The sequence below is a fragment of the Oncorhynchus tshawytscha genome, linkage group LG01 (assembly GCF_018296145.1).
Source record: "Oncorhynchus tshawytscha isolate Ot180627B linkage group LG01, Otsh_v2.0, whole genome shotgun sequence".
Taxonomy (NCBI): Eukaryota; Metazoa; Chordata; class Actinopteri; order Salmoniformes; family Salmonidae; genus Oncorhynchus; species Oncorhynchus tshawytscha.
In genome coordinates, this window is record NC_056429.1 from 47,659,785 (window position 1) to 47,679,879 (window position 20,095).

The 20,095-nt window shown below is 43.8% G+C and overlaps 1 protein-coding gene across 2 annotated transcripts in view; it reads left to right on the forward strand.

Annotated features, from left to right (window-relative positions):
* The first annotated feature begins 486 nt into the window (after window positions 1-486).
* The window catches only part of LOC112252251 (thyroid hormone receptor alpha-like), a 95,460-nt gene continuing 75,851 nt past the window's right edge, over window positions 487-20,095 (forward strand). For both annotated transcript variants that reach the window (XM_042322213.1, XM_024423328.2), the window contains exon 1: window positions 487-841. The gene's annotated coding sequence lies outside the window, so the exon portion shown is untranslated. The remainder of the gene's footprint in view (window positions 842-20,095) is intronic.

The following is a 20,095-nucleotide window of genomic DNA, read 5'->3' on the forward strand; positions in this document are numbered from 1 at the left end:
AAGACAGTCCTAGCAAAGGTCTTGCTTGAAAAATTGCTCTCTGCTAAGAAGTTATTTTTGTTTCTTGTTGACCAGTTTAATATATATATATTTTTACAGTAACGTACTTAATTGTTACCGAGAAATGATTTGATATTGAGATAAAAACGGCTGCATTGGACCGTTAAAAATAAAACATTTAGTGTCACTGTACATATTTCAACAAGCATTTGTGCTCTATAGCAGGGTTTCACAAACTCTGTCCTGGGCTCCCCCTGTGTGCACATTTCGTTTTTACCCCAAGCGCTACACAGCTAATTAAAATAACCAACTCATCACCAAACTTTGATTATTTTTTATCAGCTGTGTAGTGCTAGGGCAAAAAAACAAAACCTAGTTTGGAAAACGCTGATCTATAGGGTTGTGCTAGAGCTATAGTGTTGAACTGCAGCTTTGACATTGTTCCTGTAGAGAGCAGTAGACATTTTGATAAAACTCTCTTGGCTGCATACTGCACGCACCCATACTGTAAAGGAGAGGGGCCTATGTAGTATTGCTGTCTGTTACGTTTCCCGGTCGTAGCAGCGGAACGAGAACGGTGCTAAAATGTCCATAGTGGAAAACCAGAGTATTAAGAGCTCATTTACTCCGTTTCTGAAATAGTCTGCTCAACGCAGCGTGCTTACGGATGGTTGGTTAACGTTTCGCGTCTGATAAATTCTAAACTGCGTTGTTCGTTAAATTCCTGACCAGGAGATACTTACGACTATCACCGGTAGCCAGGGAAACTGGTTGGATTTGACACTTGTATCGGCCCGGGACTGCCATGGAAAAGACACCTACTTTATTCGTCTGCGGCAAGGTGAGTTCTGCTGTCCTCTTGTCAACTCGAGCAGTAAAGCCTATACGAATGGTGTCCATTCATTACTATTTTCCCATTTAGCAGCAAGGTCAGTCTGTGCAGTCAGACATAATCTGGAATGCGAGGCAACACTTTGCTACCACAGTTTAGCCTCGTTTTGTAGCCATGTGAAAAGAGGGTTAATCACTTGGCAAGGCAATTGGCGTGGCTACTGTAACACTGTGAAACTGTTTTGTCAGAGGGGGCGTGTGATCTTGCCGTAATGAGAACATTAGTAGCCTACTTATTTTTGATCCAGTTCTTTTCAAATGAATGTGTTCCCAGTGAAATGTGTTTCTGCTTTGCGCGGTCAAAGTAAATTGCTTTGGAATGACATCCATAGTTTTGGTATTGGTAATTTGGTGTTTTATTAGCATTCCCAGTAGCTGGCACAAAAGCAGCAGCTACTTTTCCTGTGGTCCATACAAAACATGAAACATGACATAATACAGAACATTAATAGACAAGAACAGCTCAAGGACAGAACTACATACATTTTTTTTTGCACGTTCACAACAGCTATTGGGGTTGTTGTGAAAGTGAAAAGCCCTAGGTACTTATAGAAGGACATGTTAGCCTACATAAACTGGCGTGGGTCCGTCCCCCCCAAAAATTCAACATAGTCAATGTTAGTGTAGCAAAATGGAACACTCAAAGTGTGGATTTGATCAAGTTAATCTGTCACTATTTAGCTGCATCCTCCCACGTGTCATGAAGGCGAATATGGCTGCTGTAAAACATTTCAGTTATTAATTTATGTACATTATTAGCCCAACTAGAAGCCTACAATAGCCTACAAATAGGGCAAAGTGCAATTATAGCATACAGCCTAGGTTAGCCTAAAACTTGGCTAGAGAGAGTTAATTTAGCCACATGGTTGGCCTATGGTTCCTTTCAGTGGAGGCTCCTCAGAGGATGAAGTGGAGGGCCATCCTCCTCAGAGAATTTCATAAAAATATTGGAACATTTAAAAAGTTATTTTGAGATTAAACATCACCAAATAATTTTTTAAAACACACTGTTTTGCAATGAAGGTCTATAGTAGCCTCAGCAGCACGGAGGACAGCTAGCTTCTGTCCTCCCCTGGGTACATTGCCTTCAATACAAAAATAGGATGCTCTTGGTTCTCACCCCCTTCCATAGACTTACACAGTATTTATGACAACTTCCAGAGGACATCCTCCAACCTATCGGAGCTCTTGCAGCCTGAACTGACAAGTTGTCCACCCAATCAAAGTATCAGAGAATGAATCTAGTACTGAAAGCATAAGCTACAGCTAGCAAGCAATGCAGTGCATAAAATGTGGTGAGTAGTTGACTCAAAGACAGTAGTTTAACAGTTTTGAGCAAAAACATTTCTTCCAAAATTAAGGAGAAGCGAAAGAGCTAGAGAGCTATATTTGGTTGTATTTATTTATTTAGTAGTTTAGTTTAGCCTACTCAAACACCTGGCACACACAGAGAGGGATTTTATGTTAGCTAGCTGACTTTGGCTTATCCAACACTAGAACTCTTCAAAGTCAAGGTAAGCTTTTGGTTTTATTAATTTATTGCCAATTTATTGGGTTGGGAAATTAAATGGGTTGGGAAATGAAAGAGTTTGGTTGATCTCCCAATAATCTGAATTCATTGCACCAGTTATGTCAGAAGCTACAAGGCAGCAGGTTAACCCTGTCAGCTCATCGTCAACACTGCAACACCAATACATAGATTTAGCCCGATATGTCGCGCACAGCCGGGCATGGCAGTTCATCATGCAGAGCAATGAACGGAGAAAGAGAAAAACATGTTTATACAATAGTGTGGGATTGTGGCACACCATTCGGAACGCCCCCAAGCATCCCATTGGTTCCTGCATGAACCCCCCACCCCTCGAGTGTGCCATCTTCATGCATGTGTGACACTTTTGATATTCTGGATTTCCCCTAATTGTCTATGTGATTAAAATGTGTGTCAAAATGGAAATAAAAGTATTATCAGAGTTTTTCGGGGAGGAGGACACGGTCCTAGATAGCTACCTATCCCGCCTGCTGTGTAACGGAGTTCTAGATAGCTAGCTAACATAGTGTCTTTTGCTTCAGCCTGCCGAACACCTGTTCTCGCCGTCTTTAATAGAATTATGGGGGAAAGCAGTGCACAACAGGTGGAAAGACACTGTCTTCCGGTATCCTAGCCAGCTAGCTACCATTGACACCCCCGCCTCTTCATCTTCTTCTGCGGGGTTTATCGGCAGTTGACATCCAACGTTATGGTGCATTTCCACCACCTATTGTACTGGAGTGCCCCCGTCTCCCATCTGTGTACCGGAGGCCCTAGCTTAAAAATTGACAAATATAAGTATAAATTGCCCACATGCAGGAATGCAGGCCGCAATTACACCCTTCTCAGTTTATATGCATGGTATAGCCGCCGTAGACGGGGAACAAGGTATAATGAACGGTAATGGCTTCATGTATAGTGTTTTGCCTATGTTCTAAATAGTATTGGTTTCAAATCTGTTTTTAAATTACAATTATTTTTGTTTCTCAATATCATCCATTTGGCAGAGATTGACAGTTAAATCATCATATACAGTCATGGCCAAAAGATTTGAGAATTACACAAGTATACATTTTCACAAAGTCTGCTGCCTCAGTTTGTATGATGGCAATTTGCTTATACTCCAGAATGTTATGAAGAGTGATCAGATGAATTGCAAATAATTGCAAAGTCCCTCTTTGCAATGCAAATGAACTGACTCCCAAAAAAACATTTCCACTGCATTTCAGCCCCGCCACAAAAGGACCAGCTGACATCATGTCTGTGATTCTCTCGTTAACACAGGTGTGAGTGTTGACGAGGACAAGGCTGGAGATCACTCTGTCATGCTGATTGAGTTTGAATAACAGACTGGAAGCTTCAAAAGGAGGGTGGTGCTTGAAACCTTTGTTCTTCCTCTGTCAACTATGGTTACCTGCAAGGAAACACATGCCATCGTCATTGCTTTGCACAAAAAAGGGCTTCACAGGCAAGGTTAAGATTGCACAGTAAGATTGCACCTAAATCAACCATTTATCGGATCATCAAGTACTTCAAGGGGAGAGCTGTTCAATTGTTGTGAAGAAGGCTTCAGGGTGCCCAAGAAAGTCCAGCAAGTGCCAGGACCATCTCCTAAAGTTGATTCAGCTGTGGGATCGGGGCACCAGCAGTACAGAGCTTGCTCAGGAATGGCAGCAGGCAGGTGTGAGTGCATCTGCACGCACAGTGAGGCAAAGACTTTTGGAGGATGGCCTGGTGTCAAGAAGGGCAGCAAAGAAGCCACTTCTCTCCAGGAAAAACATCAGGGACAGACTGATATTCTGCAAAAGGTACAGGGATTGGACTGCTGAGGACTGGGGTAAAGTCATTTTCTCTGATGAATCCCCTTGGCTTCTCAGCCAAGGGAGTGGGCTCACGCACAATTTTGCCTAAGAAAACAGCCATGAATAAAGAATGGTACCAACACATCCTCCGAGAGCAACTTCTCCCAACCATCCAGGAACAGTGGTGACGAACAATGCCTTTTCCAGCATGATGGAGCACCTTGCCATAAGACAAAACTAAGTGGCTAGAGGAAAAAAACATAGATATTTTGGGTCCATGGCCAGGAAACTCCCCAGACCTTAATCCCATTGAGAACTTGTGGTCAATCCTCAAGAGGCGGGTGGACAAACCTTGATTTCAAGCCATGATTGCAAACACAAGCCTCCAGAACTATCCCTTTAAGGCTGGATTAGTAATAACTCCCAGAGGACTGGCATTGTTTTGAGGGAAAGCCAAGGCAGACAGGAAACCCCCACATCCATGTTGTGATGGGACGGAGGACTCCACTCTGCTGAGCCTGTCAGGGAGGGCCATCAGTCATGAGAAGGTGGCCATGTGAGAAAGTGGCCTGTCTGCCCAGGGAAGACATTAAAAGACGCGTTCAGCCGCTCCACCGCTAGCAGCCCTATGGGAGCTGAGGGCCAATTCTCTACCTCTCTTTCTCCCCTGAAGGATACACTTGATCACTCTACTCCTCCTCATGGAGTTAAATTAGAAGGGCTGGTGAAAGAAGCATGGTGAAAATAAACTCCAATTATCTCATGCTTACACAGATCCAATGCTTTCCAGCTTCTCATGTACAGGGTGAAGACTGAGACAATTGATCCCAAATCTGTTTTGCATGGAGAGAAATTGGAGTGGAAGAAATCTCATGATCGGCTTGCCCTGCTTATATAGATTCAAGCCAGGTCATTAGAGTTAAAGGAGTAGTTCACTATTGATGGGTTTGGATTTCTGAACTTGAAATGTTATTAATCATTAGTTATAATAGAGACCTGATGGGTGCCATAGCCGAGGGGCTACACCAGAGCTTAATAGTTATCTGTAGGGGGAAGGTATATGGTGGGTGCAATTAAGCTTGGAATGTACTGAGTGTAGGGATAGCGATCACATATGGCAGGCATTGATAAGGGGAGAGAGCCGTGGATTAGTGATGAAGGGGGTCAAGGTTAGGTCATGTTAAGGGAAAAAGAAAAGTTTATTGCCCGTATCACTTAGTTTCCTGCCTAGCAATAAAGATACCATGTTTAGCGAGAAGGAGGAGACTCCACCCAAAGGGGGGTACAAATACCAGCTCTCTAGTAAACATGTTTTTGTCTGTTCAGCTGTTTGATCTTTTGGGAAAAATAAACTTGGTTTAAGCTTTCATAGTGTCCGTTGAGTTCTTACTCTGATAATTAGAACCTAACATGCTGACTATACCGCTCGCGTGTGAGCGTTGCAAAATCATTTTAAAAATACACGTTAGTCAATTATTGCACCCACGCTGCTCGCGCGCCAATGAGCGTCTGCATTGCCAAGCGCTAAAATAGAAGTAAGTTCTATTTGTGATGCTGAACGCGGTGCAAGTCCTGCCTCTCCCATCTCCTCATTGGTTTATAGAAGCAGATACCCATGTGCTATCTCCTCATTGGTTATAGCCACGTGGGTGATTGAAAGATGAACTGAGTTCGGTCGGTCGTCATGGTAACTATGAAAGTTAGATGCCAATCGCTATATAAACTCCAAAGAGGGAAAAAGCCTGGAAGGAGGAGACATGACTAGAAACAATTTGGTTTTATGTGTGGATTAATTGTCGGAGTAGAGGATCTTCAGGTATAATAACAACTCAATGTTTATATCCCAGGACAAATTAGCTAGCAACGGCAAGCTAGCTAAATGGGACAAATTAGCTAGCAACGGCAAGCTAACTAGCTAAATTTCCATAAATGTTTAATTATTTTCGGCCTTTTCAACCAAATTAATATAATTGGTTCAGAGTTTGTTTTGATATTTCAATCTGCGTGTCGTGATGGCGTTTGGTGTGGGGGGGACAAAATCAATTTGCGCATGATGGTGCACTCGCACGGCCGATTTGGATACGGTGTAACACTATTTTACGACTTGATGTTAGATGGTTCCTCACCCTGAAAGTAGTCTATGGGCCAGGGGAAATTGTAATCCATAGTTTGGTTATCTTTAAACAGCCATTACAAGCTTCAATTAAGTTTAGCCACCTCTAGCTAAAATCAATGGAAGTGATGGCGGCATGTCAAAATGACCTGAAATCAACTCTATATTTGGTTTGATGTTACTTAAAGCTGCAATATGTAACTTTTTGGGCGACTCGACCAAATTCACATTGAAATGCGAGTTATAGATCTGTCATTCTTATTGAAAGCTAGTCCTAAGAAGCTGTTGATCTGTTCTGTGAGCACTATTTCTGTTTTTGTGTCTTTTACTTTTGGTTTTGTACAACAGCTTCAAACAGCTGAAAATACAGTATTTTTGGTTTTTGAAAAGACATTTCACATCTTAGATGGTACAATGATTATCTACACTATACATTGCTTGTTTTGTCACAAACTGAAATTTGGAAAACTATTCAAATTTTAGCAACCAGGAAATGTGATTAAAGTGTCCATAAAAAACATGCTCATATGCCCCCATTACTTCCATAGATTTTTAGCTAGCATGGCTAAATATAAGATGAAGTTTGTAACTGCTGTTACAGTTTCTCCTGGCCCATGGACTAGTTTCATGGTGAGGAACCATCTAACAACAAGTTTGTAAAATGTTAATTTATTTTAAATAGTGTCTTTAAATAGTGTCCAATGTCTGTTCAATCACTTGATTTCCATTTAGTTTTTTTTTAATGTGAACTCAATGCACCGTTTCTCTAGAGAGAAATGCTATTAAGCAGGAGAGACACAAATCAAGAACGAACTGTGGGATGCTGTAGGGAGTTGTAGTTTTCAATAGGCAAATAGTCAACCTAGTTCAGCGTAGACCATTTGGTAATTAACTACAATGACCAGAATCCTATGCTCCTATTCTTCCCGGCACTGCACACAGGCCGCATGAGAGAGGAATGTACACAACACAGCGATGAGAGGGATAGAGACAGTTTGGGAAGTTTAACTCTAATACCCAATTGATAGTTGTAGCAGACTTGAAAGTATGCCTTAGAACTACTAAAGTAGTGATTTCGGCAGACACCTCTGCAGCATGGGCAGATATGGCATCCTAGGGCTGGGCAGTATACTGTATTTTACGATATTGATTCACGGACCAGTTTGGGTTTTTAGTTTACCTTCTATAACGGTATTTGAAGGTTTGGTTTGTTAAATGTTATACGCTGTGTGTAACATCCATTTCTATAGTTTCATCTCTTTGCTACTTCACACAGAGTCATGGTAGCTTCATGAAATAACATTCCCAAAGATTATAGGGTCCACAATTTGTAAATAAGAAGGGCTTTGTTCTTAACTGACTTGCCTACTTAAATAAAAAATAATAAGAATTTGTTCTTAACTGACTTGCCTAGTTAAATAAAAAATAATAATAACTCCTCCCTGGCATTTGTCATGTCAAACACTGTATTCAAAGTGCCCACTATTATATACTAAGTATGGAATTAGAATAATAGTTTTATTTCCATGATTCCAACAGTTCACCCAAGTGTTTTGCTCGAAATCAGAAGTCAAATCGTAATTGCAACATTTGGTAAAAAATAAGGCCTAGGTTGTTTGCCCAATTTGTGCAGCCCTACGTGGCAGTGTGGAAATGATCTCAAATGAGTGCAGGAAATGCAGAAATGGATGAAAATGCAAAAAACATTTTTGTTGAATTGAACCGTATAAAACAATCGGAATGGAGAAAGACCCATTGAAATCACTTAGACTGTGTTTCCTCCCTAGGGTCACTCACTACTCATAAAGCAAATGTTATTTTTTTACTTTTATTAAAAAACATAAATACTGTCATACCGTCCAATTGTTTTGAAATACCATTATATGATATTTTGACCATATCGCACCCAGCCATATGGCAACTCCCTCACTCCCATGTTATCTCCATAGGGCTAAGTCTGTGTACATATGCCGTAGCTTAATTTGACCCAGTTTTTCACTGTAGGAAAATTCTCCTTCAGCAGGAGGACATTTTAATTATTTTGTGGATTATAATTCATGTCCATTTTTTGTATGGGTTGTATGCGTCACAGTCTCACCATGTGATTTCTTATGTGCGTGATGTCAGAATTCGCTATAAATGTATTGTTACGCAACAAGACAGTTAACCCGCGCTTCCCTCAATCCAAAACACACTGCCTGCTAATTATCTGCAGGTTATGTTTCAACTTGTCAATTCTATATGATTTTCGAACAAACCGTTTGAAATGAGGTGCATTCCACCTCAGTAATTCACAAAGAAGCAGCACATTTCACTGTGGCAGACAATTTACGTTTGAGGCATGCTATGCTAATGTAACGTGAGGAATATCTAGATGAGCCGGACAAACTTTTCTCTTCGATGCGAACTCAAGCACTCCCCCAGTGTTTCCTCCAGTCAGAACAGAACTTGGCCAAACTTTTTCCCCCGGACGCATTTTCCGGCTGGCGCCTGCCCTGTCTTTTAATTTTTTATATTTTTTTATAATAATTTATTACAAACAACACAAGGAAGGGGTAACATTAAAGTATTAGAACATGAAGGACAAACAATACAGTATCAAGACACTATCAAACATGTATCAGTCTTTCCGCAACAGAGCCATCTTTATGTGTGAGGGTGCGTGTGCATGATAGTGATATAAAATATGTCATAGTTTCCTTTTTCATGATCACAAACTTGTGAAACCCGAACCCTCCAAGATCCCCTCCACAGTTCCCCAATAGCAGTCCCTCAACCATTTGAGACCCCTCCCACAGTCGCCCCCGATATTATTATTATTATTATTATTATTATTATTATTATTATTATTATTATTATTAGTATTGGATAGAAAACACTCTGAAGTTTCTAAAACGGATTGAATAATGTCTGTGAGTATAACAGAACTCATATGGCAGGCAGAAACCTGAGAAGAAATCCAAACAAAGTGGAAAATCTGAGTGGAATATCTGAGGTTGGTCGATTTTCAACCCAGCCCCTACTGAATACACAGTGGGATATGGATAGAATTGCACTTCCTAGGGCTTCCACTAGATGGCAACCGTCTTTAGAAACTTGAATGAGGCTTCTACTGTGTGGTGAAGCCGGATGGGAGCTCGTTGAGTCAGTGGTCTGGCAGAGAGCCAGGTCCTGGTCACGCGCATTACACATGATAGCGACCTGCGTTCCATGGCTTCTCTACAGACATAGGAATTCTCCTGTTGGAACTTAATTGAAGATTTATGATAACAACATCCTAAAGATTGATTCTATACTTTGTTTGGCAAGTTTCTTCGACCTGTAATATAACTTTTTGAACTTTTCGTCCGACGTTCAGATGGACCTGCACGAGCGTTTGGATTTGTGTACTAAACGCGCTAACAAAAGTAGCTACTTGGACATAAATAATGGACATTATCGAACAATTCAAGCATTTACTGTGGAACTAGGATTCCTGGGAGTGCATTCTGATGAAGATTGTCAAAGTTAACGGAATATTTATAACGTGATTTCTGTTGACTCCAACATGGCGGATAATTTTATTTATTTTCTGAGCGCCGTCTCAGATTATTGCATGGTTTGCCTTTTCCGTAAAGTAAAAAAAAAAAATCTGACACAACGGTTGCATTAACGAGAGGTATATCTATATTTCCATGTCTAACAATTGTATATATCGACCTTTTATAATGAGTATTTCTGTAAAATTATGTGGCTCTCTGCAATATCACCGGATGTTTTTGGAACTACTGAATGTAATGCGCCAATGTATACTGAGATTTTTGAAAATAAATATGAACTTTATCAAACAAAACATACATGTATTGTGTAACATGAAGTCCTATGAGTGCCATCTGATGAACATCATCAGAGGTTAGTGATTCATTTTATCTCTTGTGCTTTGTGACTCCTCTCTTTGGCTGGAAAAATGGCTGGGTTTTCCTGTGAGTTGGTGGTCACCTAACATAATCGTTTGTGGTGCTTTCGCTGTAAAGCCTATTTGAAATCGGACACTGTGGTGGGATTAACAACAAGATTACCTTGTAAAATGGTATAAGATACATGTATGTTTGAGGAATTTTAATGATGAGATTTCTGTTTTGAATTTGGCGCCCTGTACTTTCACTGGCTGTTGTCATATCATCCCATTAACGGGATTGCAGCCCTAAGTTAATGAGACATTACAGGGATCTAGCTTCTGGACTTAATATAAAACTTGAGTCATCGGCATACATGGTGTTACGGTTTTCTAGTGGTGATGAAGGAGAGTCGGACCAAACTGCAGCGTGTCGATTGCGATCCATGTTTAATACAACAAAGAAACACGAACACTACACAAAACAATAAACGTAATCGAAACCGAAACAGCCTATCTAGTGCAAACTAACCGAGAGTACACATAGGACACTAAGGACAATCACCCACGACAAACTCAAAGAATATGGCTGCCTAAATATGGTTCCCAATCAGAGACAACGATAAGCACCTGCCTCTGATTGAGAACCATTCCAGACAGCCATAGACTTTGCTAGATAACCCTCTAAGCTACAATCCCAATACCACCACCAAAACCCCAAGACAAACACACCACAATTACAAAAACCCCATGCCACACCCTGGCCTGACCAAATACATAAAGATAAACACAAAATACTTTGACCAGGGCGTGACAGAACCCCCCTAAGGTGCGGACTCCCGAACGCACAACCTAAACCTGTAGGGGAGGGTCTGGGTGGGCATCTGTCCGCGGTGGCGGCTCTGGTGCTGGACGTGGACCCCACTCCATAATTGTCTTAGTCCACCTCCTTAGTGTCCCTTGAGTGGCGACCCTCGCCGCTAACCTTGGCCTAGGAAACCTAACAACGGGCCCCACTGGACTGAGGTAGCTCGGGACCGAGGGGAAGCTCGGGGAAGCTCAGGAGTGAGAGGAAGCTCAGGATCTACCAGATCCTGGCTGGCTGGTGGTTCCGGCAGATCCTGGCTGACTGGCACTTCTGGCGGATCCTGGCTGACTGGTGGATCCTGGCAGACTGGCGGATCCTGGCTGACTGGTGGATCCTGGCTGACTGGCGGATCCTGGCAGACTGGCGGATCCTGGCAGACTGGCGGATCCTGGCTGAATGGCGGATCTAACTGATCCTGGCAGACTGGCGGATCCTGGCTGACTGGCAGATCCTGGCCGACTGGCAGATCCTGGCCGACTGGCAGATCCTGGCCGACTGGCAGATCCTGGCCGACTGGCAGTTCTGGCGGATCCTGGCTGACTGGTGGATCCTGGCAGACTGGCGGATCCTGGCTGACTGGCACTTCTGGCGGATCCTGGCAGACTGGCGGATCCTGGCTGACTGGCGGATCCTGGCTGACTGGCGGATCCTGGCTGACTGGCGGATCCTGGCTGACTGGCGGATCCTGGCAGACTGGCGGATCCTGGCAGACTGGCGGATCCTGGCTGACTGGCACTTCTGGCGGATCCTGGCTGACTGGCGGATCCTGGCTGACTGGCGGATCCTGGCTGACTGGCGGATCCTGGCTGACTGGCGGATCCTGGCAGACTGGCGGATCCTGGCTGAATGGCGGATCTAACTGATCCTGGCAGACTGGCAGATCCTGGCCGACTGGCAGTTCTGGCGGATCCTGGCCGACTGGCGGATCCTGGTCGACTGGCGGATCCTGGCCGACTGGCGGATCCTGGTCGACTGGCGGATCCTGGTCGACTGGCAGATCCCGGCTGACTGGCGGATCTGGAAGAGTCTGGTTGACTGGCAGATCTGGAAGAGTCTGGCTGACTGGCAGATCTGGAAGAGTCTGGCTGACTGGCAGATCTGGAAGAGTCTGGCTGACTGGCAGATCTGGAAGAGTCTGGCTGACTGGCAGATCTGGAAGAGTCTGGCTGACTGGCAGATCTGGAAGAGTCTGGCTGACTGGCAGATCTGGAAGAGTCTGGCTGACTGGCAGATCTGGAAGAGTCTGGCTGACTGGCAGATCTGGAAGAGTCTGGCTGACTGGCAGATCTGGAAGAGTCTGGCTGACTGGCAGATCTGGAAGAGTCTGGCTGACTGGCAGATCTGGCGGCGCTGGGCAGCCTGGCGGTGCTGGGCAGACTGGCGATGCTGGGCAGACTGGTGACGCTGGGCAGACGGGGGGCACTGGCGGCGCTGGGCAGACTGGCGGCCCTAGCTGCTCCATATAGGCTGACAGCTCTGGCGGCTTCTTACAGACTGACAGCTCTGGCGGCTCCGTGCTGACTGGCTGCTCCTTGCAGCCTGGCAGCTCCTTGCAGCCTGGCAGCTCCGTGCAGACTGACAGCTCCTTGCAGACTGACAGCTCCTTGCAGACTGACAGCTCCTTGCAGACTGACAGCTCCTTGCAGACTGGCTGCTCCATGCAGACTGGCTGCTCTATGCAGACTGACATCTCTGGCTGCTTCATGCAGACTGACAGCTCTGGCTGCTCCATGTAGGCTGACAGCTCTGGCGGCTCCGTGCAGACTGGCGGCTCCGTGCAGACTGGCAGCTCCTTACAGACTGGCAGCTCCTTGCAGACTGGTAGCTCCGTGCAGACTGGTAGCTCCGTGCAGACTGGCAGCTCCGTGCAGACTGGCAGCTCCGTGCAGACTGACAGCTCCTTGCAGACTGACAGCTCCTTGCAGACTGGCTGCTCCATGCAGACTGGCTGCTCTATGCAGACTGACATCTCTGGCTGCTTCATGCAGACTGACAGCTCTGGCTGCTCCATGTAGGCTGACAGCTCTGGCGGCTTCTTACAGACCGGCAGCTGGCAGCCGTGCAGACCGGCAGCTCCGTGCAGACCGGCAGCTCCGTGCAGACTGGCAGCTCCGTGCAGACTGACAGCTCCTTACAGACTGGCAGCTCCTTACAGACTGGTAGCTCCTTGTAGACTGGCTGCGCTGAACAGGCGGGAGACTCCGGCCGCGCAGGAGAGGAGAAAGGCTCTGGCTGCGCTGAACAGGCGGGAGACTCCAGCAGCGCTGTAGAGGAGAAAGGCTCCGGCAGCGCTGAACAGGTGGGACGCACTGTAGGCCTGATGCGTGGTGCTGGCACTGGTATGCCGTGCATGCTATGCCAAGCCCACACCTTTCTTTCTACTCTGTCCAATACATCCTCCACACTCTCAGACTCAGCACTCTGCTTCGCCGACAGCTCCAATTCCATCCATGGCTCTGCCCAGGGTCCTTGTCCGTCAAGGATCTCCTCCCAAGTCCATTTATCCAAAGAGTGCAGCCTCTCCCAATGCTGCTGCTGCCTCTGTTGCTTCTCCTGCTGCTGCCTTTGCTCCTGCTGCTGCCTTTGCTGCTGCTGCTGTTGCTCCTGCTGCACCTGTCGCTTCTCCTGCTGCTGCTGTTGCTGCTGCCTCTGTTTACCACGCCGCTTGGTCCTTGGTTGGTGGGTGATTCTGTTACGGTTTTCTAGTGGTGATGAAGGAGAGTCGGACCAAATTGCAGCGTGTCGATTGCGATCCATGTTTAATACAACAAAGAAACACGAACACTACACAAAACAATAAACGTAATCGAAACCGAAACAGCCTATCTAGTGCAAACTAACCGAGAGTACACATTTTTTTCACTAAGGACAATCACCCACGACAAACTCAAAGAATATGGCTGCCTAAATATGGTTCCCAATCAGAGACAACGATAAGCACCTGCCTCTGATTGAGAACCATTCCAGACAGCCATAGACTTTGCTAGATAACCCTCTAAGCTACAATCCCAATACCACCACCAAAACCCCAAGACAAACACACCACAATTACAAAAACCCCATGCCACACCCTGGCCTGACCAAATACATAAAGATAAACACAAAATACTTTGACCAGGGCGTGACACATGGACACCTTTTTTTTAAGCCTTGGATTTCTAATCCTCTAATGTTGTTATTGGATCTGATTTTAATAGCTAGCATTTCGATGGCCATAATGAATAGATATGGTGACAGCGGACACCCTTGTTTAACTCCTTTTGACAATTCAAAACTCTCTGAGAAGTAGCTGTCATTTACTATTTAAACACCTGGGGTTGCTATATACATTATTTTTTTACCCATTTTATAAGAGAATTACCCGAAATTGAAAAAATCCAGGCATTTATAAATAAAATCCACTCTTAGTTTATCAAATGCCTTTTCAAAATCCGCTATAAATACCATTCCTGGCTCCATATATGTTTCTTGATGTTCTATCATTCCTAGTAGTTGCCGTATATTATCTCCAACGTATCGTCCATGTAAAAAACCTGTCTGATCAGGATGAACAATACCTGGTAAAACCCTTTTAATTCTGAGTGCCATTTGGCTAGTATTTTTGCATAACAACATTGAAGTGTAAGGCGCCTCCAGTTTTTTAGATAGACCTGGTATTTTATATTTGCCATCTGGGTCTTGTATTAATAATAGAGAAATCAGACCTTCCTGCTGAGTACCTGACAGACTACCATTTCTATAGGAGTAGTTAAAACAATCGAACAATGGAGCTTTCAGTATATAAAAAATACTTGATACTCTTCCAGTATGCCATCCAGCCCTGCGGTTTTTCCAGACTGAAAGGATTCAATAGCCTCAAAGTTCTTCCTCTGTATTTTGGCCTTCTCACTGATCTTTCTGTACCTTTTGTTAATTTTCCATTTTTTTATATTATTTGGAAATTTGTCTTCATTGTTGTTTTCCTTACTAATAATTACTGTGTGCATTCTTAGTGCCTTATTAGCTGATCCTAATACAGTTTGTATGTTATGTAATTATCTATTGTAGCCCACAATATTTATGTATGGAACATAATGTATTCCTTTATAACCGTCGACACGCGAGGTACTGATTTCATAATGGTTTATACTCAATTGTGCTTATGTAGTTAAATGTTTCTATTAGTTCTGTAGAACAATGCCATATGGCGTCAAATAAGTACTAGCTTGTGTTGTATCCTTTGAAGCTGCCCTGGCCTTATCATGACTATTGGATTGGCCTGTGTATCAATTTAGTTTGTTTAGCGTAGCTCTGCCCTGCACCCTTGTGGAGCCTTTGTGGAGCCCTTGCGGAGCTCTTCAGTTATTATGTTACTTAATTGTATTATTGCTATATCCTGATATTATTATAATGACTAATAAATCCTCTTTATTCTTTACTTTCAAAAACCACACAGTATTGAATAAAACTTGCCAACAATTGGAACTCTACATCTTTCTTCCCAGATATTTAACGACAGCTTTTGCATGCTAGCAACATACTGTTTTGAGAGGGGTGAGGGAGACGAGAGGCTAAATATGATGGCTTGTGTTAGCTCACTCTTTACTCAGTTAGCGCTAGGACTAATGTAGCCTACATTTTCTGATTTGAATGAGGATTGTGTTATGCTGTTGTTACTTCTGTGAATGTCTGAACATTGCATCCAAAAATAAGCTGACTCTCATTGAGGACATAACGTTGTAAAGACTGTTTGTGCAAAATGTTTCTGTGGAAAAAGGTGGCCAGCTCAAATGCTGGCTGTTGTGTCAATCGTAACTAGATATTCACTAATCACAGCTGGGACCACCGTAGAATGATCACACCTGTGTGTTCGTATGCATCAAAGGCTTAAAGTGGAAATTCTAAACTTTAGAAGCCTTTTTAACATTCAATACACTACAAGTTTGCATTTTCTGTTTAGCAGGAAAATTCCCAAAACTACAGGACGATCAAATTTAAGATACAGCATTTGTAGCTGTGCCTCTGTTCTCCACAGGGCTTGGTACAGCTGAGCCTGGCTGTCACTGCACTAGAGGGCTCAGTGGTTTAGCTTCATGGCTCTTCTCTCCTCTTGTGGAGGATTAGTGAGCCCATCTGTCGTAAATGGTGACTTAGTATAGGCCTCCTCCTGAAGCTCTTCCCACACAGGCTCTCGGCTCTCTCTGCCTTGCTGCTGTCACAGTGATGTAACTCTGAGATGCACATATGCATCAGGGAGCACACACATACACAAATTATTTTTGAGATCATGTTTGGGTCATTTTAACCTCTTGAATCTATGGGGGCGCTATTTCATTATTGGATAAAAAAACGTGCCCGTTTTAAGCGCAATATTTTGTCACGATAAGATGCTCGACTATGCATATAATTGACAGCTTTGGAAAGAAAACACTCTTACGTTTCCAGAACTGCAAATATATTATCTGTGAGTGACACAGAACTCATGTTACAGGCGAAACCAAGATGAAACCTCAAACAGGAAATGAGCAGAATTTCTGAGGCTCTGTTTTCCATTGTCTCCTTATATGGCTGTGAATGTGCCATGAACGAGCTTAAGCTTTGTGCCGTTTGTCCAAGGTGTCTGCAGCATTGTGACGTAGTTGTAGGCATATCATTGGAAGATTGGCCATAAGAGACCACATTTACCACGGGTCCGCCCGGTGTCCTTTGTGTAAATTGGTGCGTAATCTTCAGCCGCAGGCATTTTCTCCTGGGATTCAGAGGGGAAAGCACACTTCCACGAACGATATATCATCGAAGAGATATGTGAAAAACACCTTGAGGATTGGTTCTAAACGACGTTAGCCATGTTTCAGTCGATATTATGGAGTTAATTTGGAAAAAAGTTTGACGTTTAGATGACTGAATTTTCGTTTTTTTTGGTAGCCAAACATGCTATCTAGACTGTATATGTGTGTACGTGGCCTCACTCTGGTTTTGTAACTTTTCTGTTTATCAAGGGTCTGATGCCACCAAACGGAGCGATTTCTCCTAAACAAATAATCTTTTTGGAAAAACTGAACATTTGCTATCTAACAGAGTCTCCTCATTGAAAACATCTGAAGTTCTTCAAAGGTAAATGATTTTATTTGAATGCTTTTCTGGTTTTTGTGAAAATGTTGCCTGCTGAATTGCTAACGCTAAATGCTATGCTAGCTATGAATAGCTATGAATACTGTTACACAAATGCTTGTTTTCCTATGGTTGAGAAGCATATTTTGAAAATCTGAGATGACAGTGTTGTTAACAAAAGGCTAAGCTTGAGAGCTAGCATATTTATTTCATTTCATTTGCGATTTTCATGAATAGTTAACGTTGCGTTATGGTAATGAGCTTTTGAGGCTGTATTCACGATCCCGGATCCGGGATGGCTAGACGCAAGAAGTTTTAATGTTGATTTTTATTTTCTGGTTACATTTTCTGAAGCCGAGCTTAACAAACAAGACATAATCATTCAAACGATTTCTATGCAGCGTATAGCCTAGTACTGGTATTTCACATTTTCAATATTCACATTCTCAAACAGTCCATTTATATTTTCCATTGGGGCTATACATTTGGGTGAGGTATTTTTCTCGTCTGAGTAGCCTCTTCACTGCCAAAAAACTGCCAAAAATAAAATTAAACCATCATTGTGTTGTTATTTCTGCAAAACACAATAATCCAATTAACATCCAATCACATTAACCGTTACTCTCTCGCGGGAATTCCACTAACGGTCCGTATGTAGCTGCTGCTCATTCCGTTTGCTTGAAAATCGATAAAAAATAATAAGGCCCGCGTCCATAGACACATCAAATTTATTTATATAGCCCTTTGTACATCAGCTGATCTCTCAAAGTGCTGTAAAGAAACCCAGCCTAAAACCTCAAACAGCATGCAATGCAGGTGAAGAAGCACGGTGACTAGGAAAAAGTCCCTAGAAAGGCCAAAACCTAGGAAGAAACCTAGAGAGGAACCAGGCTATGAGGGGTGGCCAGTCCTCTTCTGGCTGTGCCGGGTGGAGATTACAGAACATGGCCAAGATGTTCAAATGTTCATAAATGAACAGCATGGTCAAATAATAATAATCACAGTAGTTGTCGAGGGTGCAGCAAGTCCGCACCTCAGGAGTAAATTCAGTTGGCTTTTCATAGCCGATCATTAAGAGTATCTCTACCAGTCCTGCTGTCTCTAGAGAGTTGAAAACAGCAGGTCTGGGACAGGTAGCACGTCCAGTGAACAGGTCAGGATTCCATAGCCGCAGGCAGAACAGGAGCAGTAGCATGGCCAGGTGGACTGGGGACAGCAAGGAGTGATCATGCCAGGTAGTCCTGAGGCATGGTCCTAGGGCTCAGGTCCTCCAAGAGAGAGAGAGAATTAGAGAGGGCATACTTAAATTCACACAGGACACTGGATAAGACAGGAGAAGTACTCCAGATTTAACAAACTGACCCTAGCCCCCCGACACATAAACTACTGCAGCATAAATACTGGAGGCTGAGACGGGAGGGGTCAGGAGATACTGTGGCCCCATCCGATGATACCCCCGGACAGGGCCAAACAGGAAGGATATAACCCCACTCACTTTGCCAAAGCACAGCCCCCACACCCCTAGAGGGATATCTTCAACCACCAACTTACCATCTTGAGACAAGGTCGAGTATAGCCCACAAATATCTCCGCCACGGCACAACCCAAGGGGGGACGCCAACACAGACAGGAAGATCACGTTAGTGACTCAACCCCCTCAAGTGACGCACCCCTCTTAGGGACGGCATGAAAGAGCACCAGTAAGCCAGTGACTCAGCCCCTGTAATAGGGTTAGGGGCAGAGAATCCCAGTGGAAAGATGGGAACCGGCCAGGCAGAGACGGCGAGGGCGGTTTGTTTCTCCAGAGCCTTTCCGTTCACCTTCACACTCCTGGGCCAGACTAGACTCAATCATTTGACCCACTGAAGAGATGAGTCTTCAGTAAAGACTTAAAGGTTGAGACCGAGTCTGCGTCTCTCACATGGGTAGGCAGATCATTCCATAAAAATGTAGCTCTATAGGAGAAAGCCCTGCCTCCAGCTGTTTGCTTAGAAATTCTAGGGACAATTAGGAGGCCTGTGTCTTGTGACCGTAGCGTATGTGTAGGTATGTACGGCAGGACCAAATCAGAAAGATAGGTAGGAGCAAGCCCATGTAATGCTTTGTAGGTTAGCAGTAAAACCTTGAAATCAGCCCTTGCCTTAACAGGAAGCCAGTGTAGGAAGGCTAGCACTGGAGTAATATGATCACATTTTTTGGTTCTAGTCAGGATTCTAGCAGCCGTATTTAGCACTAACTGAAGTTTATTTAGTGCTTTATCTGGGTAGCCGGAAAGTAGAGCATTGCAGTAGTCTAACCTAGAAGTAACAAAAGCATGGATTAATTTTTCTGCATCATTTTTGGACAGAAAGTTTGATTTTTGCAATGTTACGTAGATGGAAAAAAGCTGTCCTTGAAACAGTCTTGATATGTTCGTCAAAAGAGAGATCATGGTCCAGAATAATGCAGAGAGGTCCTTCACAGTTTTATTTGAGACGACTGTACAACCATCAAGATTAATTGTCAGATTCAACAGAAGATCTCTTTGTTTCTTGGGACCTAGAACAAGCATCTCTGAGTTTAAGAGTAGAACGTTTGCAGCCATCCACTTCCTTATGTCTGAAACACAGGCTTAAGACCTAAACCAGGCCAGAACTTGTCCGTGTAGACCAATTTGGGTTTCCAATCTCTCCAAAAGAATGTGGTGATCGATGGTATCAAAAGCACCACCAAGGTCTAGGAGCAAGAGCACAGATGCAGAGCCTCGGTCTGATGCCATTAAAAGGTAATTTACCACCTTCACAAGTGCAGTCTCAGTGCTATGATGGGGTCTAAAACCAGACTGAAGCATTTCGTATACATTGTTTGTCTTCAGGAAGGCAGTGAGTTGCTGTGCAACAGCCTTGTCATTTTTTTTTGAGAGGAATGGAAGATTCGATATAGGCCGATT